Source organism: Mauremys reevesii, linkage group 8, assembly GCF_016161935.1.
Source record: "Mauremys reevesii isolate NIE-2019 linkage group 8, ASM1616193v1, whole genome shotgun sequence".
Lineage (NCBI taxonomy): Eukaryota > Metazoa > Chordata > Testudines > Geoemydidae > Mauremys > Mauremys reevesii.
In genome coordinates, this window is record NC_052630.1 from 35,684,729 (window position 1) to 35,712,276 (window position 27,548).

General features: G+C 37.5%; 1 long non-coding RNA gene across 1 annotated transcript in view; it reads left to right on the top strand.

Annotated features, from left to right (window-relative positions):
- Positions 1-20,714, top strand: part of LOC120369964 — a 29,415-nt gene extending 8,701 nt beyond the window's left edge. Inside the window, exons 2-4 of the long non-coding RNA XR_005583534.1 lie at positions 17,481-17,546; positions 18,567-18,852; positions 19,857-20,714. This is a non-coding gene — a long non-coding RNA (uncharacterized LOC120369964). The remainder of the gene's footprint in view (positions 1-17,480; positions 17,547-18,566; positions 18,853-19,856) is intronic.
- The last annotated feature ends 6,834 nt before the right edge of the window (positions 20,715-27,548 follow it).

The window sequence follows — 27,548 nt, forward strand, 5'->3', positions numbered from 1 at the left end:
TGTGGTGCTAGTTATACTGGCTACATACATTATAAATGTAGTTGTGACCCCCAAGTGTACAAGCCTTCTATCAAAAGTATGTACTTGTGAGATATAGTAAAAGTGTAGGATATGAAAATGCAGAATTTAGCAGAACACTAATTTGTCAAATTGTGTTCTCCAAATTGAAATATTTATAGTAATAGACTTTTTACAGGTTTTTCTTTTAAAAAGTTTGTGTGCTTTTAATTGACTAACTTCTTGCTGCTGTATAGTAAAATATTAATATATTTTTATCATTAAACTGCTGCATGACTATCATCATTATGAGTGAAGAGAAAATGTTATAAAAGATGCCTTAAACAGTAAATTTTCTGGTTGCAATTCTGTAGAAAACATTTAAGAAAAACAAGAATCTTGTTCAACTCAAAAGTTATTGGGATGCAATCATTTTTCTTAACATTCTTGACAAATTTAACCATGTAGACCTAACTGCTGTATATAGAAGACACCACCTGTTGGAACAGGAAGTTATCTGTGCTTCTCATTGATTGTAAAGGATCTAGCCTAGAAGAGGGGGGGGAAGTTTGTTTAAAGGATTTTTATTTTCTGCTGGGTTTTTTTCCCATTAAAATATAGTTCTCTGGTTTTGCAGATGTACTGCAAGTGTCAAAACAAAAGCTATTTCCATTGCACGCATTTCCCTTTTAAAAAGTTTGCTATTAGTATTCACAGAAAGTTAAATATGAGATGACAGTACAGAAGTTAAGGATTTGTTTCTGTAACAATCACTGGAAATGATTAAATTGCTTCATTAAGGTGCACTTTTCCTGTTTCCAGATAGTAAAAATAAGCTTTCATAGTGCATAATGTGATATTTGAAATGGTTCTCAATTGCACGTATGTCTAATAACCTGCTTTTTTAATTGGAGAGTTTGATGAGCAGTTTCATTTATTGTACTTCAACAGTGAGGTGGAAAGGACTGCATTCTCCATGCTGCTAGATGTAGTTAGGGAAGTTAATTGATTTGGTATTGCTACTTGACTATGTCTTGGTTCTACTGTTTACTACGGTTTTAAAAGTTATACTGCAGATTGACACACATTGCTCATAGTTACAAGTGTTCTACGTTATCAGCAATAAGTAATGTGAGTCAGTGAAAACACTGCAAAGTGTCCTTCCTTACTTTTGAGTTAATGTAAGCTTTATTAAATACATAGGCTTTTCCCCATGGTCAACATTGACTAAAGGGAAATCTTTACCTGTAAAATTCAGATCCTACATGGTATCTGACTGGGTGAAGAAGGGCATGAGTTGTTGCAGTTCCATTCATACCATTACAGTTTTAGCAAAGTGTTGTGAACAGTGTCTGAGAACTTGTGGTCAGTGTTTTATTTTTGTGTTTTGTTTTAAATTAAATCCACATCCATATATTCTGGGAATTTATAAATGATATTGATGAAAGACTAAATGACTGTAAAGGATTTTATTTAATTTTATTGGCATCTCATTTTTTTTCCTGAGGTGCTCGGTACTTTACCAAGGTTCTTTATCTCAGTATTTAAAACAAAATACAGTTGGAAAACCCTGTTAATGTTAGACTAATAAAGGTAATGGTATATTTGACCATATGTGTTGTTCTAAAAAGACAGTATGCTCAAATGTGCCAAGAAATTTAATTCCTGAAAAATATGCCTTATATTTTCCTTGATGATATGCTTTTAAATGTCTTGTAGAAAAGGTCCAAGAGCATGATAAAACTACTTTATATGACTAACTGCAAGAAAACTTGAAATTCATTGCAATACTGACATTCGTTTATTTTTAAGTTAAAGGGACACTGTCAAGTAATTTATAATTAAAATATGACCTCTCTTTAAAGCGGTTATAATCTAATGGAGAATGTCCTCTAGATTCTAAGTTCATTTTTTTGTTTAAAAAAAAATTAATTGCTCTGTCTCTGATAAATTAAATAAAAAAATTAGCCACTGTTGATTCATGCCTCTTATTTATTGTTCTGCTTGTGCTGCAAGAGGCAGCCATCCAGCCACAGGGGGAGCAAAAGCTAGCTAACAAACCAGAAAACTGTGGAAATCATTGAAGATGCCTATGACAACAAGGAAGTTTACAAGTAAAGCCAAGTTGGCTTTTGCACCCTATGAAGTGGAGGGGGGAAATTCAGTTGTCACCAAATAGAAAAATGCAGTATAGGGGTGAGGAGTGGGTGTTTATTTTCAAACGTCTTAGAGGGCATCATACACAATGGAGAGTTTTAAAAATTAAAACCTTTTATTTTAAAAAAATACTTGACAGTGTCACTTTTTTAAGTATCCCTTGCAGGGGTTGAAATTTGCTCAGTGTAGCGTTCTTTGAGAAGTAGTGCAAAACTAGCAGTTTACTAAGAACTTTTCAGACGTTCTAGAGAGGCTGTCCACTTTGAGTGGCTAGTGAGACATAATAGTCACATCAGGCAAGGCAGAAAGCCGCTGGTAATTTTAACCCCTGCCTAGAGCAGACCGATCACTTCATTTGGGAGCAATTACTTTGTTGCCTTTAAAAATAGCACTGTAACCACTCTTTTTATGATTAGCTGTAGTATAACCTTTATCCCTTTCAAACTATGCAAACTATTAAATGTAAGTTAGGATTCAGTTAAAGAGAGTTGATTATATTACAATCAGATGGCATTCATGCAGTAACTGGAGTATATACAAATAAAGCTATTAGTATGACTTTTGTATGCTAACAGCAAAATAAAATATACCTACCTATTCTAAAAATGATGAATATTAATATTGTATAACGACTGCAGGGGTGGGGAGGGTATGTTACCTCTTACCTTCGTAAAAGGGGATTTAAGATTTTTATAACTGTTTTCCATAAAACTTTATTTTTGTCAAATTTTTAGGTATTTAATTTGTAAAATAGATTTTGCTTTGTACTGCCATACAGAAAATAGGGTATTGATTTAAACTTTTTGAAGCCACGTGATCAACTAAATTTGTAATAAAAAGTCAATGGATCTATATCAGTTGTACTCACTGTTTTCATTTCTTGTACGTTCTAATGCAGTGGTGCTATACGTCTCCCAAGAAAAAAAATAAGTTGAATTTGGGGAGGAATGGAGTGGGAGGAGGGGGGAAAGGATAAATATTGACATTATAAATTGAAGTGATTTTTCATATCCAAGTAATTTTTATTGTCAGTGAAGATTTGGTAGATATGCATTTTTATCTAATGCCTAACGCATACATCTTTTTAATAATTAAAATCTGAAGTTCTTGACTATGCTTCTTTGCGTTATGCTTCCACCTTTATGTAATCTAGTACCTGTAAACTCTCAAACTGACCTTTGGATTTTTTTTTTCTGGCCTTTAAGAAGCTAAAAACCCTTAGAGTTTCCTCAAAGCCTTACAAGGGTTACTATGTTATATTTTTGCTCCTTTACATGTTTCTTCCTCCTTCCTCAAAGGTCTCTCTCCTCCATTTTAATTTCTCTAGGATAAACATTTAAAGCTTTTTAAGCAAAAAATAAGCTAACCTTTTTGGATCGAGGACTTCAGTGGATTCAGCAGCTTTCATAGACGCTAACTTTTTTTTTTTTTTTTTAAGTCCAGCCTTTCCATTTCAGGGCATATACCAAATCTGATTGACTTGTTCCTATTATTTCCAAAGCTGTCGGGGATGGAGTTGGATATCCTGACATTGATGTACAAGAATGCTAAAACAGGTTTAAACTTTATGGGAACTTACACAAAACATGAAAACTCAGAGTATAACTAGCAGTGCTGAATTTTCTGTTTTTTACCAACTCAGTTTGTAGAAAATGAGCATCCGTGTATGATCGGCTAGTTAGAAATCAGATTGCTCATTCAGAAATCTACTCCTAATTCATGGTAGTTTTCAGAAAGACAGGAATTTGCTGAAGTTAATTCGGGAGAGTTTTCTGCTAGTGAACACTGTCAAGATTTTTTTTTAAATTAAAAATCATTGTTTAAAAAATCCATTAGTATGCTAATACATTAGCTTTTTACATTTTCCAGGTTTACTTTACCTTCACTTTTCACCTCCCATGTTAGCTGTCTACTTTTTTGCTGTAAACTCAGTTTGGATAGTGAAAAGTCAAGGTCAGTTTTGATATCTAGACTGTTTGAAAAAAGGTTAAAGTGGTTGCAGGTTCTACCTCTGCTTCTGAGTCCCCTGCCAGTTTTTGTGCTTTTAACAACCACATTTTATTATTTAAAAAAAAAAATTCTCTTTGTACTTCATAAAGCTTTTTACTCCTCTTTACCCTTCCCCACAAAAATGGGGGAAACTGAGTATAGTTAAGTTTTGGTAGTGTAACAGTGAAACTGATTGCAGACTGTGCTGTCAAAATGATGTTTTGACAAAAAAGACAAACCTAATCTGAGATTTTTTTCTCTAATCTTTCATCAGTGGGAATCTTGCATGTTGCTTGTAAAATGAAAGATAACTTGAGAGAAAAACGAGATTAATGGTGCCCCTTTACACTGGCTAGGTTCACTTTGGTTTCAGTCAGTTTAACGCTCTGGTTCTCTACCATTGTGCAAAAAGCTTTGTGTGGGGGTTGCAAACGTGGCAGGGAGGTGTGATGTGATAGATATATATTTTAAAAGCTCATGGAATTTTAATTTAATGAACTTCTCTAAACCTAGTATCATTAGAAATTTTGTTAGCCAAAACCTAAACTTTGGACCTAAAATGTTTGGCATTCTTTTAAAACTGATCTCTTGTGTGTTTGGAATTACTGAGAGTAATGGTCTGAATGCAAATGAAAAATGCTTCTCTAAATTTTGGCAGCAAGGAATTTGTGTGTTGGAGTGGTGAGACCAGGAATCGGTTATGCACGTCTTCTCAAACGAGTGCTATTCCATCTCCTCACTCACACGTTCATGCTAGATTGTTGTCTTTGGTTTGCTTTGTGTTTGGTTTTTTTAGTCTCCCTCTGCTTTTGTCTTTTGAAGCATATTAGTTACTGTGAAAACTGTCATTTGTCTGAACAGGGCGGAGTGGCATCCATGAAGGCCGTGTAAAGTCATCTTATATAGTGGTTTAAAATTTATTCCATGATTTGTGAAATACAAAGTGTGTGAGGGTTATCAGGGTCATATGTTTGAGTTTATCAGTGTGATGAATCTTAATAGCCCTAGATTGCATATAGGAACTGAGTACCAAACTCTCAGCTGGCTAATTAGGTAGTTCAAGGCACATAAAATTGTGATTAGAGAAGTATATGGGAAATGAAGGGTAAAGCGGGGATTTATTTTCTAGTGTTGGTTTCCACACATCTAGTAGGACATTGTATGAAACTAAAAGAAATAAACCAAAACAGGATCCACTGGCTCAGGAAAATTATTTGCTCTCACCAGCAAACTGGGCACAAAGAAAGTGATTTGAACTGGAAGAGGTTATGAAAAAGGAGAGCAAGGTGTACTAACACAGATAGAAAGGCTTTGTACTGAAATCTTGCCTTGAAGATAGCCCCAGGTGGACTCTGGCCTCCTTCAGGGGAGAGCCCATAATTGTGGTCCCGGAACTGAGAAGGACCAGGCCTGCTTTACATAGAACTTCAGGATGGGAAGAAAATGGTCCAGCAGAGCTGGATGGCTTTGAAGAAGATGTATGCTCTAAAACTGCAAGAGGGTTGTTCAAGCACCTCCGGCCTAGATTAATGGGTCGATTTATCATCAGTTAACTCTCAAACTTTTTGTCTGATCATTAACCAAGGTACCTCTTAAGGGGCTGGGTGTTACCAGTTCTCTTACCAAGCAGGCAGCCGCGTTCTGCAACAGTTCTTGGAAATATTTTTCAGAAGTGTTACGTTGGGAAGGATCAGAGGAAGTCCTTTGGGTGAAGGGAGGAGGATGAATAGTTGCTGTGCTCTTTTGAAGTACCTTTGTCAGACATTGGGGCCCCAGACAATGACATTAGTTTATCAGTCAAAGGTGAATACTGTGCCTGCTAGTGCATACTACCTCAACTTCATTTGTTCTGTGAGACTGGCATGTCTAGCACCCCAAGTTCCATGGTAGTGTAAAATCTGCACTGGCAAGTGAGCAGTAGTGACACAGTAGATCCCAGATGGTGAGTGGGGGAAACAGAATCCCACTCACAATTCCAGAGCTGTACAGTTCACTGGGAACAAGATATAAACTCTGCAACCTGCAATTCCAGTAAAACCTAAAAGCGGAGTGAAGTGTTGAGAGCCTAAGAGCACATCTTTAAAAATCAGTTAACATGATGTGTAAGAGTACAAAAGGGAGATTGCTGGATTCTCCTCTGTGAAGCTTTTCTGTATCTCTGATGCCAGTATGGTTGTACCGGTGTAACTGAGAGGAAAATTTGGTTGTAAGAAGTTTAATGCAAAGGACAGCCTGCACTGGTAACTAGAGTTCTACTTACGTTGGGTTGATTTCATTCTGCGTGTAGATGATGTCTCTTCTCAGATGCGTTGGGATTTCCTGATGACCACCAGGGGACTGTCGTAGGTAGTTTCTGTATCCATGTCAATTCCTGGCCACCCTCGGCATTTGTTTTTGAGCTTGGATTACAGGGTACTTCGGACATGGATGTTGTACTCTGGGCTGCTAACCCACCGCTGTCATCAGGCTGAAGGATCCTCCCTCTTCAGCCCAACCTCAGAGGCTAATGGCTCCTGTTTGGGGATAATACTGCTCAGTCTGCTCTGATGGCCAGTTGGCTCATCATTACTTCTGTCATTGACTATAAGTAACGGAGGCCCCTACAATAGTCTCATCCTTGGCTTTTTCCTCATAGGACACTGTAGTGAGAGAGGAATTAGAGCTAATGATGGAAGCTGTGTACTAAGCCTGACTGAATATGGCACAGAGTTTTTGAAATCCTATTCTGAAGCTGTGTAGGAGGGGAAGAAAGGCTATTTTGTCTCTACCGTTGGTCACAGAGATGCTGAGGAAGCTTTAGGCTAGAACTTGTAAATTACATATATATCCCTCTTGGCTAGTGAGAACCAATGGGAAGGTGTGAAGGCTGTTATAAGAGCTGATTGACAGAGTCCGCTAGATGATACTTCTTTTAAAGTGCCTACTTAAGAAAATGATTAGGCCCTTGCTCAAAACAAAAATCTTGATGTTGACAAACTCTTCATTTTATCACTTTGTTTTGAATTTTCTGTTTTGTGGAGAAGGCTGTAGAAAGACAGCTGTGACAACACCTGGATTCCCAGGTCATCTTGACCCACACCAATCTGGGTTAGCCCTGAAAGTGATACTGAGACTATGCATCGGGGTTTTTGCTGGTTGCTGTCCGCCTGGTGGCAGATAAGCAGATGTCTTAGCTGATTTATATAGAGCTATTAGTTAACTTGGCCAGGAAGAGGTTTTGACCCTAGCAGGAGTATATGGAGGCCGTCTTGAGTGGCTCAGTTCCCTTTTTTCTGAGAGATCCCATATCACAGTCCTGGATACTTGGTCACCTGCGCTAAGCATTCCACAGAGTTGTGTTTTGTGCTTTTGTTCAGTGTGTGCAGGGAGCTTTAAGCATGGTTTGTGGTGGAATACGGGCTATGGTGTTGTTAGTACGGGAAGGGATGTGTGAAACCTAGTTCTGTGTTTTCATCCAAAGTAATCTGGCACAGTGTAGTAATTTACCCAGTGCCTAGCTGAGACTGGAGCTTGAATAAAGACTAACTGGCAGAGGGTCAGCCCATACAAGACTAAGAATTCTTGGCTGGAGGAAACGATTTGAAGAATTGACAGGGAGCGATTTCAGTTTTCTCATTTGGGAGGGTGTTTCTGGCTTTTGTGATCCAGGTTCACAACCTTAGGAGTTTATTGGGTCCCCAGCTGGATGATTAGGTACCAGCAATGATCAAGAATTCTGATTTTTCAGTAGCACATAGGTAGACAGTTGTGGTTCTTTGAGATGTGTTGTCCATGTGAACCCCACTCTAGGTGTGCAGGAGGTCTACCAAAGTTTGGGACCTGTTCTACCATTGTCTGCCTTTTTCCTTCTATAATATAATGTAATTTGAGATCAGCAGAGGTGCTCAAATCTGGCAGTCCCCTGCTACAATCTTGAGAGGCTGAACGCTGGGCAGCATGTCTTCAGAGAATAGCTCACGTCTTTAGAACCTGCTTTCTGCATTGGTCCAGCAGAGCTAACATTTCAATTTCTGGGCAAGTGGATTGTAATTAGAAGGGTGCATGAGGGCCTGTGATATGCAGGAGGTCAGATTAGAAGATCTGGTGGTCCCTTTTGGCCTTAGATTCTGTGACTCTGACTCTATGATTATGGGAGATTGCATTATAACTTCCAATCAGCTGATGAGCAGGAGAGTCCATAATTTGCCATTGGTTTATCAGGATGTTTTGGTTTTAATAGAGAGGTGCAATCCTATATAAAAATGCTGTGTGTGAGAGAGAGAGAAAATTCAGGTTTTCTAGGAGAGAGATTTTTATTAAATAATTTGCCTACAGGCTGAGATAATGGAGGAGTTGTCACTGGGGCATATCTGTTCAAGGCAAGAGCAGACAGAGAACAAGTGATGTTGATTCTGTAGAGGTCTCTCAGTGCTGCAGGGTGATGGACTAGATGGCCTAAGAGCTATTTTCTGCAATTAACATTTGTGAATTAAATTCTTTAAACTGATATGTAATGATGGTTTTTCTTTTGGTCAGCATATGTAGTTCAGTTTGCAGATAGGCCTTTTGATCACACTGCATTAAGAGCTTGATTCAGCAAAAAATATGTTGGGCTTCCATGCTGCATTAGGCAATGAAAGTCCTGGGAAATTGGTTTCTGCAGGCTTTTGCCATGCTTTATAGTAACTTGTGTGCTGACTCAAACTCTTTAGTTGGTGGGCCAAAGTAAAGCAAATCAGACCTTGGCTTCTAACTGAAAGATAAAGCTTTAGAATCATAGAATATCAGGGTTGCATGTGACCTCAGGAGGTCATCTAGTCCAACCCCCTGCTCAAAGCAGGACTAATCCCCAGGCAGATTTTTGCCCCAGATCCCTCAATGGCCCCCCTCAAGGATTGAACCCTGGGTTTAGCAGGCCAATGCTCAAACCACTGAGCTATCCCTCTCCCCCAGTAACAAAGTCATAATTCCTAGTTTGATTATGGAGGTAGCGCAGATTAATTTGATGGCAACTACCTAAATTACTGCACCAGATACAAAATGACTGCTTGCCTTGTGGATAAATGGCACATCTGTACAAGCAATGCAAGGAACTGGTAGTCCTGGGAACCCCCATTATTGCATCTTGAGGCCAGAGTCGCTGCACTAGAGGAGGGGAGAGATGGAATTCTATACAAAGACAGCATATATAGATATTGTAGATTGGTTTTATCTCAGGGTTGGCTTCATCAGTCATCCACTTGAGAAAGCCTCTTATGATTGGAGAGCAGCAAGGCAGAATGAAGGGACAAACCCTTAATTGAGGATGTACCTTTTGAGAGAGGAGAGTGACTGTTCTTCACACACAAAAGTAGGCCCCTTCAGAAAATGGGGATAGTTGTGAATTGTTGATGTACTATGGTGGCAGAAGATTCTATCATTAGAAATATGGATAGCCAAATACAGGGTTACTGTGAGAACTGTTTGCTGACTTACTTCACAGGTTCAAAGGTAAAAATCTCAGAGATATCTAGGTAAACTTCTAATGAGTGCTGGGGACAAGCCTGTGGCTGTGGTACATATTGGGATCCGGGATGTGGAGATGTTTAGATAATTAGGAAAAAGGCTTGAGTTTAGGATTTATGGTGGTACCTTTTTCTGAAATGCTCTTATTGCTACATGCAGGGCCTGCTAGACAGAGAGGCGCTTTAGAGAGTTAATGGGTAGCTGAGAAGAGGGTGTAAAGAGTATGGAGAGTAAATAAATTAGGCACTGAGGAGCTTTGGCAGGTAAGGAGGGCCTATCTAGAATGGATTGGGTTCTGCTTTAACCCAAGTGGAACCAGACTGGTGGCACAGAAAGTTGATAAGGTTTTGAGAAGATTATTTAAACTAGGAGATGAGGATGAGCTGACAGGTGCAATGGAGCAGTTGGATCGGACTAGGGCATCTGCTCGGGTTGTCAGTAATAGAAAGAGATCTTTGCATCTAGGAGAGAATTTGCTGTGGAAAATGGAGCAAAGGCAGGTTGAGATTGCAGTAGTACAGTCTAGAAAAGGAACAGGGTGTCAGACTAAGGAGTTAACTAAGAAAAAGGCACACAGCCAAAAATAAAAACTGTAAGTGTCTTTGTACCAGTGTGAGAGGCTTAAAAATAGATCAACTAGAATGCCTGGCAATGGAAGAGGACCTTGATATAATAGGCATTACTGAAACATGGTGGAATCATAAAAATCAGATATACTGTATTACCTGGCTATAAACAATAGAGGAGAGACAGATTAAGTAATAGAGATGGTGGAGTAGCCCTATATCTAAAACGTTTCCATCGAATCTGAGAGAATTATAGTTGAGGATCATACATTAGAATCTGCATAGAGACAAATCCCAAGTTGTAAGGATACAAATGTATTACTGTCTTCTTGGTCAGGAATACACTATTGACTGCTCATTGTTGAAGGAGAGCAAAGAGGGAGTTGAATCTTCATAAAACTGTAATAAGGGGTGACTTCAGCTACCCATGTATGAGCTGGTCAGGTCACAATAGAGCACAGTTTGGTGAAGTAATTTCTTGACACCTTAAATGATTGCTTCTTGTAACAGCTTATTCAAGAGAGATTCTTGATTTAGGACTAAATAACACACAATAATTGATTTAAGAAATAATTATAGTTCAGCCATTAAGTAATCACGACCATGGTATAATTATAGGTTCAACATCCTCAGGAGAGGAGAAATAATATCTTAAAACCAACCAGGTGATACTAAACTTAGGAAAAGAAGATTTCAGGAAAATGAGGCTGTTAGTCAAAAAGACACTAACATCAAAAGAGTTGATGGTAAAATCCTTAGGCTCAGCAAGGAGGACACCTAAGTATCGCAAAAGCTCATAAACATCCAAGAAGGTGTGCATGGCCCTGAAGCTGAAAGAAAGCAGTGAGTCAAGACATAAATCAGTATGGTTAAATGGCAAGGTATAAGAGTTACTGGACTCAAAGTATTTTTTTGAAAATGGAAGCCCAACCCGAGTGAAGTGGATAGAAACCTAGGGCAGGTAACATGTAAAATGGCAATTAGGGTTAAGAGGGGTTTTGAAGAGCTGAGAGCAAATGAAATATTGAATTGTGTTAGAGGCAGGAAGGCTATGAGAGAATTTGGGTTCACTGAAGTATGAGGCTGTAAAAGGAGCAACTAAGGAGGTCAAGGACATTGCAGAGAAGCTGAGTGACATCTCTGCATCAGTTTCATAGCAGAAGAGTTTGAGAGATACCTGAACTTGATCTGCTCTTTAAGAGTACCTCATCTTCCTTATCCAAAAAGACTGAAATGTCCAAAGAGGAGCAGCTGGAACAAGCTAATAAATTAAAGCCCTGTTACAACCAAGATCAGAGCTCATCCAAGAGTTCTGAAGGAACTTGGGAATGAAATGGTTGAGTTGCTAACTAAAATAAATGTCTCATTAAGATCAGTATACTTGAGGGCTAAACAGTAGTAAATATTGTACCTCTTTTTCAGAAAGACATTAAGGCTGAGCCTGAGAATTACAAACCAAAGACTCTTACTTCAGCACCAGGTAGTCTAGTTGAAATGATAAAACATCTAGAGGAACACGATAGGGCCACACCAGCCTGGCTTGCAAAGGAAAATTGACCCTCTAATAATCTACTAGGATTTTTTTGAATGCGTTGACAAAATAGTGGGTAATGTAGGACTAGCTGACCTAATATATTTTGATATTTTAAAAGCCTTTGACAGTTCCTCCCAAGATACTACTAAGGAAACTAAGTTTAGGGTGAGAGGTAAAGTACTGTTGGGAGGGGGGGCAGGTTATCTTCCTCGTTCTGGCCACTGCGTATCACTCCAGCACCACACAGTGGTCAGAATCCTAGTCCAAAAGTGGCCATCTGAGAATTCCCCCAGCCTGGGAGAGTCCTGGTGTAAAGTGGTGTAGCTGGCTCATATACCAGCTGCCCCCTCCTGCTGTCAGTGGGAGTGCAGTGTGCCTGCGTTTTGCCTTTTCTCTACTGATGTATGTATAGGCCCTAGACTGCTCTCACTTTTGGCTGTTTAAAAATCAGGAAGCCATATCAGGCTCCTTGACTACCAGTAGATTATGGTGCAGGACAGAATCTCAGTCCTGGAGGATGAGAAACTGGCTAAGGAACAGAAAACAATAGGAAGGTACTGTTAGTTTTTATCATAGGAAAAAGGTTAACAGTGGGTGCCTTAAGGTTTCATATTAGAACCCGTGTTTAATATATTAACTAGGGCTGTCAAGCAATTAAAAAAATTAATCTCAATTAATCATGCTGTTAAACATTTAAATAAATGGTATTCTATTATTATTTTTGGATGTTTTCTACATTTTCAAATCTGTTGATTTCAATAACAGCACAATACAATGTGTACACTGCTCACTTTATATTTTTGATTAAAAATATTTGCAGTGTAAAAAAACAAGAGATGTATTAGATGAATTGAAAAATACTAAGTACTGTAGTGCAATCTCTTTAGCATGAAAGTTGAACTTACAAATGTAGAGTTATGTACAAAAAAAATTGCATTCAAAAATAAAACAATGTAAAACTTTAGCACCTACATGTCCACTCAGTCCTCCTACTTGTTCAGCCAATCGCTCAGACAAACAAGTTTGTTTACATTTGCAGGAGATAATGCTGCCTGCTTCTTGTTTACAATGTCACCTGAAAGTGAGAACAAGCGTTCACATGACATGGTTGTAGCCAGTGTTGCAAGATATTTACATGCCAGACGCACTAAAGATTCATATGTCCCTTCATGCTTCAACCACCATTCCAGAGGACATGCGTCCATGCTGATGATGGGTTCTGCTCAATAATGATCCAAAGCAGAGTGGACTGATGCATGTTCATTTTCATCATCTGAGTCAGATGTCACCAGCAGAAGGTTGATATTTATTTATTTTTTGTGGTGGTGCTTCAGGTTCTGTGGTTTCCGCATCAGAGTGTTGCTCTTTTAAAACTTCTGAAAGCATGCTCCACACCTTGTCCCTCTCAGATTTTGGATGGCACTTCAGTTCTTAAACCTTGGCTCAAGTGCTGTAGCTATTTTTAGAAATCTCAGGTTGTTACCTTCTTTGCGTTTTGTCAAATCTGCTGTGAAAATGTTCTTAAAAAGAACGTGTGCTGGGTCATCATCCGAGACTGCTATAAGAGTGGCAGAATGTGGGTAAAACAGAACAGAAGACATACAATTCTCCCCCAAGGAGTTCAGTCACAAATTTAATTAAAGTATTATATTTTTAATGAGCATATCAGCATGGAAGCATGTCCTCTGGAATGGTGGCCAAAGCATGAAGGGGCATATGAATGTTTAGCATATCTGGCAAGTAAATACCTTGCAACACTGGCTACAAAAGTGCCATGTGAATGCCTTTTCTCACTTTCAGGTGATGTAATTAAGAAGCAGGCAGCAGTATCTTCTGTAAATGTAAACAAACTTGTTTGTCTTAGCCATTGGCAGAACAAGTAGGAATGAGTCGACGTGTAGGCTCTAAAGTTTTCATTGTTTTATTTTTGAATGCAGTTATGTAACAAAAAAAAATCTGCATTTGTAAATTACACTGTTGCGATAGAGATTGCACTACAGTACTTATATGAGGTGAACTGAAAAATACTATTTCTTATAATTTTTACAGTGCAAATATTTGTAATAAAACATAAAGTGAGCACTGTACACTTTGTATTATGTGTTGTAATGGAAATCATTATATTTGAAAATGTAGCATAAATCCAAAAATATTTAATAAATTTCAGTTGGTATTCTACTGTTTAACAGTGTGATTAATCATGATTAATTTTTTAAGTTAATCATGAGTTAACTGTGATTAATCAACAGCCCTAATATTAGCTGATGATTTAGAAAGAGGGTGAACAGCGAGGTTATTTAGGTTACCCAAGTCTAGAAAAGGCTGAGGAGCTTAAGAAGGGCCTGGCAAAGCTAGGTGAATAGGCAGCATGAAGGCAGGTGGAATTCAATGCTGAGGAATGCAAAAAAAAAAAAAAAAAAAGCACAATGGAAGAAATAATTAGCAATACCTCGGATACATTCTTGGGGTTTAAAAAAATTAAGGTGCATGAAGAATGGGATAGAAATTGGGACTACTATGCCACTATCTATGCGCTCTCATCATCCTCTGGAGAATCCTCTGTCAGACAGGGTACTGGACTAGGAAGACTACTAGTCTGATCTCCAATTTACTTTGTTACTTCAATCTGTGATTGTTAGGCCACAAGTAAACTACATTTGTTATAAATTAGTGATAATATATCCTCTGATGTAAAACTCATATTTTGGATCCTTCCCACGTTTTAGCCCATGATCCAGATTTTTAATTGCTTGGATTTTACTCCAGATTCTGAGCACCTGAGCACTGTTCTGAGGTCAGAGTGCATTAAACACTTAATGGTTTTTAATACCATAGTTTAAAAGGTCTCCAGGACTTTCCTGATTTTTTTTCTTGATGAGTTGGCAGTTCCCCATTGAAAGAATTTTTGGTTTTTTAAAAAAAGCAGAGATTTCCCCACCCCAGCATTAATTTCAATTTAATACTCAATATTTGTAGTTTAAAGTATATCATCCAGTTTGTAAGGTGATTTGGGCTCTGATCCTGCATATGTGCATTGAGTCCAGTGGAAGTCCCATGATGACCAAATGACTCCGCAGCATCAGGCCTTTAACAGTTAAAGTTTTCATATTTGTTGCATTTTAATCTGGGATTAGATAGAGAAATGTGTATGGACAAATCAGAAAAGACTTCTTGTGTTGATTGCATACCTGGCTAGTAATAGTGGTAATTCTTTTTCTAGGATGTACATCAAATTACGCAACTGCAAGGCTATTTTTATGTTTTTTTTAAGAGCAGGCATTTAATTTGTAGTATGATTTTTTCAGATGTATTAAGTCGATCTGCCTTTAAATGACTGTAGTTAGAGTATACATTTCAGTTATTGTTGCGGCTCTATAAATGAGGTTCTGTTCTTGTCTACACATTGGGTTGAGCTTAATATGAGTGTCAAAGCCCTGAAGAGGAAAAAGTGCTGTATATGTTATGTTTTTCTGCTTGTTTTTCACCATGGACATACGAGGAATGTCAAGTCTTGTCTTTCCCATTTTACTTACTATGGGTCTCTTAGGAGGACCCAGGTATGTGGATTGGGGGGGGCTCTCAGCTCTTAAATGAAGGCTAGGATCAGTAGAAAAAAAATATTCTGTTTTTAAACACTTGGGAGGCACTCAGATAATACCATGATTGGGTCCATATAAATACCTAGATAGGTAGATATAAGGGCCAAGGATGTTGCCTCTTCGGGTGGTTTTCAGCTGTTAGATGTCTGACATAAATAGGTTAAACTTAAAAACAAAAGTTTTAAGTAGTCTGAGTAAAAACAAAAAAAAACTTAATTCCTTAATTGATCAGATTTCATTTCCCAGATATCCGATACCGTAAATCTACTCAGTCCCTAATCATCCGTTGTATTCCAGGAAACACAAGGTAGACAAGACCTGAATTGTTAATATAAAAAACAGGTAGGAAAACAAACCTTCATTTAAAAACAAAACTCTTTCAGATCTTCTTCAGCCACCATAAAGATAAAGAAAAGGGTATAAATATTTCCTTTCAAGGTCTGCTTTAAGGCCAAGCTGCACTCCGCTGGGCTAGAAAGCCAAAAAGTGGAGAATCTGTTCAGGAGGGAATGTCATGTACTAAAACAAAGCTGTATGCAGCAACTGTCCGCCCCTAATGCTGCAGCTGGGGCGGGGCGGGAAATTGGGCAAGATGGAGGCATGTCCAGTAGGTGAATATTCAAGGGCCAAAATCAGTGTGGGAGGGGATCAGCTGGCTGCAAGTACTAATTCCATCCCAATCAAACAACAACATGATGTTGGGTATGTAGGTGAACTGGAGTATATGTTTGGAAGAAGATTCCTTCCTGTAATTCAGCACACATCTCTGAGTAAAGCTTTGTTTGCTTGGACTTTCCTCTGTGTAATGGTCCTTAATGGAGTTACATGTATGAGAGTAGCCGTGAAACTTTATAAGGTCCAAGTTCTCTGCAGTTCTTATCATTGCATATGTTCTCCCATGCATGTGTATGTAGCACCTAAAAAGATTAATACATCTTGCGACTTAAATATATAATCAACAAAAATGGCCAGTTTGTAAACAGGTGTATTGGTGGAGTGTAATCCCTTCTGTAGTGCCATGGTATTTTGTATTTCAGCCACATGCATTCTTGTATCTTAAAAGGTACAATAAATAAAGAAATCTCTATTTGTAATGCCATTCACATATTTAGTGAGCTGGTTTACTGTAGCTGTTAAGTTTGTGTTTAGGAAGTTAAATGTAGTTGGTATTCAAGATGTCATAAACTTTAATCCTAAATTTTGACTACCAGAAAAGTTAAATGAGGATTTTTTTGTCCAAAAGTTTTATGTAAAGTTTTGTTTTCCCTTTGTATTTAGGTTATTTTAAAGCTGTTCTTTCTTTTTAGCCATGACACACTGTTCTGTTCCATGGGGGTTTCTTGTCATCTTGACCTTGTTTGTAAATATTATTGAGACTATAATGCTATATGTAAAAATGTGTCTGTGGCTCATGTAGTATGTTTCTGTGGTTTGATTCAACCACAGAATTCTGGAACTTCTTGTACTTCGTACTTCGGTTAGATGTTAAACTTTTAACACTTCTTCTCATGTCCAGTGTGGACCAACTCTTTATTTTTGGAAATAAATAAGCATGTAAATAAAATGAAAGGGTTTATAACCACTTATAAGAAAATTCTTTATTTAAAAGATATATTAAATATTGTATATTTTCTGATATCTCATGTGGTGGGATGACAATCAAAATCCCAAAGGCTGAAATCCAAGTGGTTGTTGGGATGATGAGATACCATACTATGTACAAATGAATTTCTTTCAAGTAATTATGAAAAGAGCATCAGTCTCCCAGGCTGTCTGTCAGTCAAGCATCTTCCAGGAGTGCTAAGTTAACTACAATGGTTTGGAAATGGGGGGAAGAAATTCAGAAGGAGGCATACAGGGTTGGTTTGTTGGTTTAAATCTTATTTTTCTTTCAACATAAGGCTTCTGGTTTGGGGCACTTAATTTGCCAAAAATATTCTGTTGGATGGGTGGCAGGCTAGAGGGTGGTCAGCAATTCAATTTGAAACTGTCCTGTTTCATGGGCATGTTTCTTCCATCTGCCCCAGTGTGAAATTCCTTAGAACTATAGAAGTTTAACCTATGAAAATCAGGAACACAATGACATATTTTTTTTCTTCTCCATATAAACCAATATTTACCAGTAATCCTGTGTTTGTTTTTGTTTTTTGGCAGACTTTTACCAGTAAATATCGGTTTATTCCTGAAATCAGAAGCCCTAAACATACCTTTGTTTATAAGGTCAGTTGTCATTTCCTCTCTATCCTCCCCCATTTAATATAAATTATGTGATCTCTCAGGTAATTGAAAGGTACAAAGTTTGCTTCCTAGTTTTCCTCCTCAGCACTACCGAAAAGGGAACTTACAGGACCTAGAGAACGTCTATCGGTAATGTAGGTGTGAATTTACAAATTATTGTTTTTAAAATTTCAAACTTTTTTGGAAACTTACTTTTCAGACTATAGATGCTTAGGTAAGCAGTGGTGGTGGGCACTCATAGAAATCCCCTAAAAAATAAATAATTAGGAGACTGATATTTCACAATATCGTGTGTAGTTCTGTTCCAGTATATTCATTCCTAGACTTAGAAAGTACTTATCTGAAAATATACACTAGAAAATGAAACTTAGATAAAGGGGAAAAAACAGAATTTGAACAGGATCTCTTTTTAAAATGTTCACAAAAATATGCTTTGAAGTTGAGAGAAGAGTCAAATAGTGAAATGTTCAAAACTTAAAAGGACATTGTTGGGTAGTTTAGACCACAAATTTAGGTTTTCTGGTTATTTTACAAAAAAAATTAGTAGCAATACATTTGACAAAAGTTAATTTTATTCTTAAAAACCCAAAACAGGATTTGGAAGTATTTAAACACTTCTTTGTAATGTTTGCAACCAAACACAATAGCATTGTGCTCGTATGCACGAGACCAAAGCTAGCAAGGAATAGAAAATGAAGCTGACTAAACAGACCAATGCAAAGATTTAAAAAAAGGATTTTAAAAATTCTTTCAATTTTAATTATCTACAGCATTCATAATGCAAGGCTATTTTCTATAGCTATTGAGCTGAACAATGTCCCTTTAAGGAGATGCAGCACAATTTACAAATTTTATCCTAGATGTTTCCTTATCTTTGTTGTTTTCATGCTCTCAGTACATATCAAAGCTCTTGCAACCTTTGTTGGAGTCCATAGTGACTGGAGTTTTCCAGCAGTAAGTACACTTTCTGAGCTGAAAACTACCTTTCCTCCCCTTTTGCAGCCTGTGTGGTTCTGACTGCTGGCAGTTCTGTAGTACAGCAGCTTTAATCTGAGCAATTGAGACTGGTCCTACATTATCTTCAGACGGCTTGAGGAGGACTTCTGTTCCCAGTTTGGTACTCAAATACTCCATCCCACCTTGAGAAGTCACTTACTTTAAAAGCCAGTGATAGATTATTCTCTTTAGCACTAATGGAAAATTATATTGCAAAGCAGCTTTATTATGAACCTTTCGTATATTCATAATTCCCGTGCAATCCCAAATTGGAGAAAAGAGCCTATTAAAGGTATATATTACTCTAGATTTTTCTTACTGTAAATATTGTAATTTTATAATTCTGTGAATATTTTATTAATTTACAAATATTTAACAAAGATTAATCTGTGTGAGTTCAGATTTATTTAATGGTGTTCCACTTCTGTGGTTCCTGCTGCGGTCAGTATTGCATTATATTTTATGTAAGATTAACTTCAATAAAAAAAAAAGTTAACATTGATTTAAATGCCTCTTTCTGGGAGAACAAAGTATAGAGGCGATTCTCTTCTTTAAAATGTAACACTTATGCTCTTCAGTCCCAGTGCTAAAGTAATTTAATGAAATATTACAGTTAAAGATTTTCAAAGCTAACGCAGCTAAACAACTGCACTTGGAACTTGTCATTTTAAAACTTGAGTATACTTGAATGTAAATGGCTTTTATCAGCCAGTTTTCAGTGAACAAGAATCTCTGCAATATCTAATGTATTGAAAAGCTAAACTCTTTATAATGAGTAAAGGGACGCTGTACGATCAGTGTTAAGTTTTTGTAAAAACAAGCATTTGCATAGGCCAAGTTCAATAAAAATATTATTTATTTTTTTTTAAATTCTAGTGAAAACATTTTTTTTTTTTGGCTGTATGCATTCCCCCTAGTGTTTGAATCCCAAAGATTGCAACTTTGTGGTAATGTGTGTAAACCCGAAAGCAACTAGAAATTGACTAGTTGCAGAACATGAAATCTTTTTCATTGTCCAAATTAAAGGCTCAAGCCTGTGCCCTTTAAAGTCAGTGGCAAAGCTTTCACAGAAACAGGATCAGGTCCTGACTGATCATTTTCCTCATCTCCCTCAGCACTGATGGGGAAAATAAATTAGATTTTCTAAAATTCTTTGTTTTATTAACCTAAGGTTCCCTAAAGACGTTTTCTTTTTTAAAATTAATTTTAACCTGATTTTAACCCTTTAACAATTCGATTTTAAGATGTTCATGTTCTCTGCAGAATTATCAAAAGCGAAGTATTTTTTCCTTTCAGAGGCCAGGGAGGATTGATCTCTAATGTATTCGCAACATGACTCTCCTTCAAGGATCCAAAATATCTCAGAGGTTTCTGTGGCAGGTGGTACTTTTGGGTTTACAAGTTAATCTTTATTAGAGATGTGCCAATATATGCTGCTTATTGTAGTGTTGTTATATTTAGGCATTTTAGCTAACTTAGAAATATATACTGTAACAGTATACTTTGTACAGACTTAATTTAAAATTTATTTAAAGATTGAAATAAAGTAGGCAAAAAATAAAGATGTTTATTTTTCATTTGACTAAGCAGCTATCATTCTTTTGTTTTTAGTGTACTTGGGCACCAAACAATCTCAGAACGATAAAATATTTTAGTTGATAGGCCACATTGCAGAAACTCTGTGGATATGTTTATGTGTATCTGTATTGTATCTTGATAACTGTTAACTCTAGAATACAAATAATGAAATCATACTCGTTTTACCATTCAGAAGAGAAGTGTTTCACAGTTTGACTATTTTCTCTGTTTTATGACAAAAAGGCATTTATTTTTTGAAAGATGTTTATGAAGGGCCTGCCATCTGGCTTCTCAAGTCAATTTTTAAAATTCCAGAGTGGGGGTGATTACTTGTTTAGCCTTCACTGATGGACCAAAGTCAGCTTTGACATCAGATTGGGGTGCTGCTCAAATTTATGTTTTATGTCCTTTAAGTCAAAAAACAAAACAAGAAAAATCAAGATGTTAACTTCACTATAAAACAAATTCCTCACTGTACAGTAGAATGGATATCTCTAATCAATCTGTTGTCATTAATAATAGATTCTTATTTTTTTGAAGTACTTATCTATTTAAAAGAACAGCAAACATTGTATTTGCTAGTAAATATAAAGTGTTTACATGTAATTACTTAATAAATTATTTGATTTAAGATGGCTCTTATTAGTGCTGATTTTTAATGCAGAAAATTAATAATTTTTGGCTAATGTCTTTCAGCTCATGCTGTTCTTTAAACTCTCCTGAAGCAGTTTTTTTCCCAAAGCACCCGTTTGTTTTAAATTAAGTTCTGAGGAAGACAGAAAACATATGTTTCCCCAAGATTTCTGACAGGATTACTGTGTAACATTTTCCAACGTTATCTACGTCGTGATATTTCTCTTTCCTATCCAAAACAAATTATAATGCCGAAGTGGAACAGTATGCTAATAGCTGAAATATCGCCAACTAATGGTACTACTCAGCCACAGTTTGCACTTTGTGAATCCTGGCATTTTCTTCCATCCGAAAGTGTCTTGTTACAAGTAAACATCATGTTTCAAGGTAATGAATTGTAAAAGCCTGATACTGAGTTAGTTCAAACAAGACCAATGGAGTGGTCCTTATATTCTTTCTCTATTAAAACTTGTGGGAAAAGTCACTTGTTGACTGGAGAGAGGGATGGCTAAAAGATAGTTGTCGCTCACATCCTGAAGTGGCACATAGCTGTTCTCTGGGCAATTGCAGAAGAGCTGGAGAAACTCACAAGAGGTGTCCTCAGATGGATCAAAGTCATGGGTTCTCAGCCTGAGGGCTGCAAGCAGGTGCAGGGGTTCACCACCTTCCTTGCTTTCTTAATGCCTTAGATAGGTCCCAAAACATTTTTATCTTGTAACATGGGGTCATGGTATGGAAAAGACTGAGAACCACAGTTGTTCTCTAATGATTATTGAAGCCATGGATAATGATAATGGATGACTTAGAATGTTGGTGTTAGGAACTGTGAAAGTTAAGACTTTCTCAGTGTTGGAGGCAATCCAATAGGCTAGGTAATGAAAGGGATTGGTGCGCTAGTCTTGTATTTCTGGAGTTTTGAGTTCAAACCCTAGCTTGGGTCTTATGTGAAAATGGGGTTGGTCTCATCCTAGACCCTGCTTGGTCACATCATGGAATTGGGCCATAGTTCAACAAGTTTTCTGGTCTATGGTCAAGAGAAGCAGGGACTAGACTGGAGGGGAGGTTGGATTGTGTGAATTTGGGGGAGTGGTGTAAAAGGACAGGTCTGGAATAACAGAGCTGTTGTAATTTAGGACTGAGGTTTGTTGAGAGACTTTGTATGGAATCTGGCCACTCTGTGCCATACTCAAGGTATTACCAGCAGTTCTTTCTTTATTAACCCTACCAGTATTGACAGTACAAAGAATGCAATCTGTTTCTCTGTCTCTTTTGCAGCCTGCTTTTGATACAGCATGCTAGTTAAGCCACAATGTTTGGTTTAATGCTCTCAATGTTAAATGTTAAGTTTAGAAAACTTGTCTTATATTTACAATTTCAAGGTTTTGGAAATGCATTTTTTACCATTACACAAGACTTGTTCTGACTCCCAGCCAGAGGAGTTATGCTAGGTAACTTTGCATTCACCTGCGCAGCACCTTCACTCAAGTCTTCACACACTTATGCACACCCCAGCTCTCACCAATCTTTAAAGACTCCAGGCTATACATGCCAATTTCAAACCCAAGCCCTGTCTTTCTCCTGCTCAATCCTAGATGTCACAAGATTCCACATACTCTGCTGCTACAACTTCAGATAATTATGCTTCCTACTTATTCTCCTGTATAGCATGCATGTATGCAACTTTTCCTCATATGAAAATGGTGTGTGGGTGTGAATAGTTGAACTCACAGTAACTGCCTTTCTCGTTTGGGGGAAACTGAAGTGAAGCTGAGGTTTAAGATAGTGCAAAAGTATGCTACTGTATGTAACACACACACAGACTGAATGTGCTATATGAGTTTGGGCCAGAGATTCACTACATTGATATCCAGCTTCAAGCAATGGCCAATATGCAACACTTCAAAAGAAGGCTAAAACTTTCACAATGCACTTGGCTAAATTGTGCGGTAGCGTATATGTCAAAAGAACATTTCCTGACCCCCTGCAGCAAATATCTGCCACTCTGAAAATCCGATTTGAGAACTTTTTTTAGTATGAGTAATTACAGATATTGCTGGTCATAAAATTATCCAGCCCTTTTTTAAATTCAGCTACCATATTTCTCTGTTGTAATAATGGGGTGACACATCAGAATGCTGTTAGGAAAATGATCTTTGTCTGGCCCCAGTTATTTGACATGGATTGCAGTTATGGCTGGTTTACTACCTTTTATATGGCAGCTGGGCTCTGTTGACTCCTGTGGCTACTCTTTCATTTTCCTTGTTTGGAAAATCAAATGCAAATAAATAGGGCTGTCGATTAATCACAATTAACTCATACGATTAACTCAAAAAAATTAATCATAATTTTAAAAAACCATGATTAATCACAGTTTTAGCACACTGTTAAACAATAGCATACCTATTGAAATGTATTAAATATTTTGGATGTTTTTCTATATTGTCAAATATATTGATTTCAATTACAACACAGACTACAGAGTGTACAGTGCTCACTTTATATTATTTTTATTACAAATATTTGCACTGTATAAATGATAAAAGAAATAGTATTTTTCAGTTCACCTCATACAAGTACTGTAGTGCAATCTCTTTAGCGTGAAAGCGCAACTTACAAATGTAGATTTTTGTTTGTTACATAACTGCACTCAAAAACAAAACAATGTAAAACTTTAGAGCCTGTAAGTCCACTCAGTCCTCCTCCTTGTGCAGCCAATCACTAAGACAAACAAGTTTGTTTACATTTACGGGAGATAATGCTTCCTGCTTCTTATTTACAGTGTTGCCTGAAAGTGAGAACAGATTTTTGCATGACACTTTTGTAGGTGGTATTGCAAGCTATTTACGTGCCACATATGCTAAACATTTGTATACCCCTTCATGCTTTGGCCACCATTCCAGAGGATATGTTTCCATGCTGATGATGCTCGTTTAAAAAAAATGTGTTAATTAAATTTGTGACTGAACTCCTTGGGGGAGAATTGTATGTCTCTGGCTCTGTTTTACCTGCATTCTGCCATATATTCCATGTTATAGCAGCCTCAGATGATGACCCAGCACATGTTGTTCATTTTTAGAACACTTTCACTGCAGATTTGACAAAATGCAAAGAAGGTACCAATGTGAGATTTCTGAAGATAGCTATGGCACTTGAGCCAAGATTTCAGAATCTGATGTGCCTTCCAAAATCTGAGAGGGATGGGGTGTGGAGCATGCTTTCAGAAGTCTTAAAAGAGGAACACCCAGATGCGGAAACTACAGAACCCGAACCTTCAAAAAAGAAAATCAATCTTCTGCTGGTGACATCTGACTCAGATGATGAAAATGGACATGCGTTGGTCTGCACTGCTTTGGATAGTTATTAGCAGAACCCATCATCAGCATGGATGCCTGTCCTCTGGAATGAGGGTTGAAGCATGAAGGGACATATGAATCCTTAGCGCATCTGGTACGTAAATATTTTGCAACGCCAGCTACAACAGTGCTATGTGAATGCCTGTTCTCACTTTCAGATGACATTGTAAACAAGGAGCAGGCAGCATTATCTCCTGCAAATGTAAACAAACTTGTTTGTCTGAGCGATTGGCTGAGCAAGAAGTAGGACTGAGTGGACTTGTAGGCTCTAAAGTTTTACACTGTTTTATTTTTCAATGCAATTATTTTTGTACGTAATTCTACATTTGTAAGTTCAACTTTCATGATAAAGAGATTGCACTACAGTACTTGTATTATGTGAATTGAAAAATACTATTTTTTATTTTTACAGTGCAAATATTTATAACAAATATAAAATGAGCACTGTACACTTTGTATTCTGTGTTTTAACTGAAATCAATATATTTGAAAATGTGGAAAACATCCAAAAATATTTATATAAATGGTATGCTATTGTTTAACAGCGCGATTAATCGCAATTAATTTTTTTAATCGCTTGACAGCCCTACAAATAAAGCATTGCCACCAAAAACAACCACCATAAGCTTGTCTCAATTTGTGTGTTTTATTAATTGGCTGTATCAATTTGTGGTGGTTGGTTGGGGTAGATACTGTCTGACAGTATGAACCTCCTGATACAGGAGGAGTATTCTGTCTCTTATTTAGATATATCCCCTTCTGTGAAACCCAATGGCTTTCTGGTCACAGGACCACTTGTCGAAACAATTTTCTGCATGGCCTGTGCAGCTGAGGAGGATCTGTCATCTGGTCTGAAAATTGGTTTCTTCAGCTTCTTAAAGATCAGACGTGCCATTGAATTAAACTGTCTGAGGTGGGAGAGCTAAACGTTGAGTTTGCTCCTGCAGTTAAAATATTTTTGATCAGTGTCATCAAAATATAGCTGTGATGATAATTTAAGTCCCAGTTTCAACTCTTCAACATCAGGTTCATTCAAGAGCACTCTTTTTCTTTGATATCCCAAGATAGTAATTATGCCATAAAAACAACAGAAAGGCACAGACTTGAACTTGATAAAGAAGCTGCAGTCTTCTTTTACACTAACAACTTCACCTTCACTGTAACACAGAAAGCAACAGCAATAATTTGAAGCCCTTTGCTTTAGATATATACCTCCAGACAAAGTTCAACTGGAAGGTTTGCTAGTAGATGCTTCAAATGGAGAAAGAGGAAAATTAGAAGGCGAAATAAAGATTCAGCATTGTCATTTAATGTAAAAAAGTTTATCAAACATGGGAAATAACCTGATAATGGCTGCAAGCACCCACCCAGGGAAAAATGCCTTTTCACTTAATGATATTGATTCTACAACTGAAAGAAGGCTACAGAGTATTGAAGACAGGGTCCTAAAGATGCCATCCAAAAATATGGAGGAGTATAACAAAGGATTCTGTGCCATTTTCTCAGACAAGGAGAACGGAATGAGAAGGCTCAGAGAACTTCTCAGATGCAATCATCCAAAACTTCTGAACTTCATTGAGAGAGAAGTAACATCTAATGCAATGCTAAAGCATAAATGTGGAAATTCAAACATTCTTCTGCAGTCACAAACAACTGCACAATTGGTTGGTTGAAAGAGGCGGGCTGACTCCCCGACTTGTCAACAACTCTCAGTGGAACTCTTCACATTTGTTGCCAACTTCCGTGAGTCCATTGATACTTGCAGAGAGCCAGTGGAGTACTTTGATTGGAACATAGCAGGCATTTTACAAAATGAGAATTCTGCAGAAAGGAAATAAACTTACCAAAGCCACTGAAGGATTTTTCAAAGGGACTTTACAGATTACAAGCAGATGACACTACAGTTGCGGTCTCAATGGACATTTGGCTTGATCTATCTGACTATAAAGAACTGAGACCACGCAGGGGCAAAATGATTCAAAGATGCTGTAGAACCTTTTTATAACTCAGCCAACACGATTGATCCAAAACACACAGGGCATAGGTTGAAACCAAAATAGGAAGAAACATGGCTGATAAAACATGTTTTTGAGTCGCTTTCTTATCCCACTTAAAATTAAAGATACAGTTTTCTATCCCCAATCTATATTTGCAAGGATGGTTGTCAGTTTGTTGCCTCCAAAATGACAAAATATTCTGTAAATAACCATGGAAGATATGACAGCTGAAGGTAGAATTAACAATAACCCTGTGCTCTTGACACTTCAGTTCAATCAGGCATGCTTATAGTACATTCAGATTGGTTTGGCCAAAACTTCATAGTAAGTTAGATGCTGAAATAGCAAATAAGTTAGATATTGTTATACTTTTGACTAAGGGAAGATACTACAAAGTAGTAAGCCAAACTAGAGAGCAGACTGAGACATTGCAGAACTGTCTAAGTATAAGATGACAATGTGGCTTGTATCTTGTTTAATGTAATAAAACCTTCCTGAAGCTTTTGAGGGGTTTTTCAGTGGGTGTTTTTGGGTAGGGAAAATCATAGTAATCCTGGTTTTAAGAAGCTACACACTGGGCATGTATTTCCTAAATAACAACGGAGAAGAATTCATTCTGATATTTCTTCAATACCACTTGCTTCTAGGACAGTCTGCAAGCACTGTTGCCACCATCTCCAATTCTCTGCCAGATTTCCCTTGTAGTCTCAGCAACTGACTTGGCTTCACTTGATCTATTTTTGACCAAGATCTAGTTTATTTTTGATCACCATGTTTTAAAGATGAGCTGATAAAAGACTGGTCTTTGTTCTTGGATGCACATGACTGTTGGTCAGGGCTACAAAAAGGCTATGGGTTAGTGTGTGCAGGCCAGTAACTTTGTCTGCCATTATCTTTGTGTGACCTCTCGTCTCATACAATAAGCATAAAAGGAGGGACTGTTTAGTGTTTACTGTACCCTTCAAAAGTTTACTTCAGTTAGTTCTTTGTGGATATTCCAGTAGGCTCCATTAGAATCTTTCAAGTGGTCTCTGTTGGTTTCTATTGGAAGCCCAGGAGATCAAAAAGACCCATTGCTCTGCTGCACAATCAGCTGTCACTAGAGATGACTTGGAAGTGTTCACCTGGAATTTCCACTAGGGAGTTCCTCCTTAAATCTCACCATAATTCTGTTTATCTTCACTGCCATGCTCTGGTCCTTAGCAATCTCTTTAAGATATGGCATCCAAAACTAAGCACATCACTGGAATGCCTCATTTGCTCTCTCGTGTGCTCTGTGGTATTTCCTGTCATTTGCTTTAACTCCCAGTGTGCACTAGGCAGACTCCTCATTGACTTAGTCCCAGTGGCTCCTGGCCTGTCACCACAGATTATTGATTAAATCTATGGTTTAAAGCAACAAGAAAGTGAAATATTTTTCACTGATA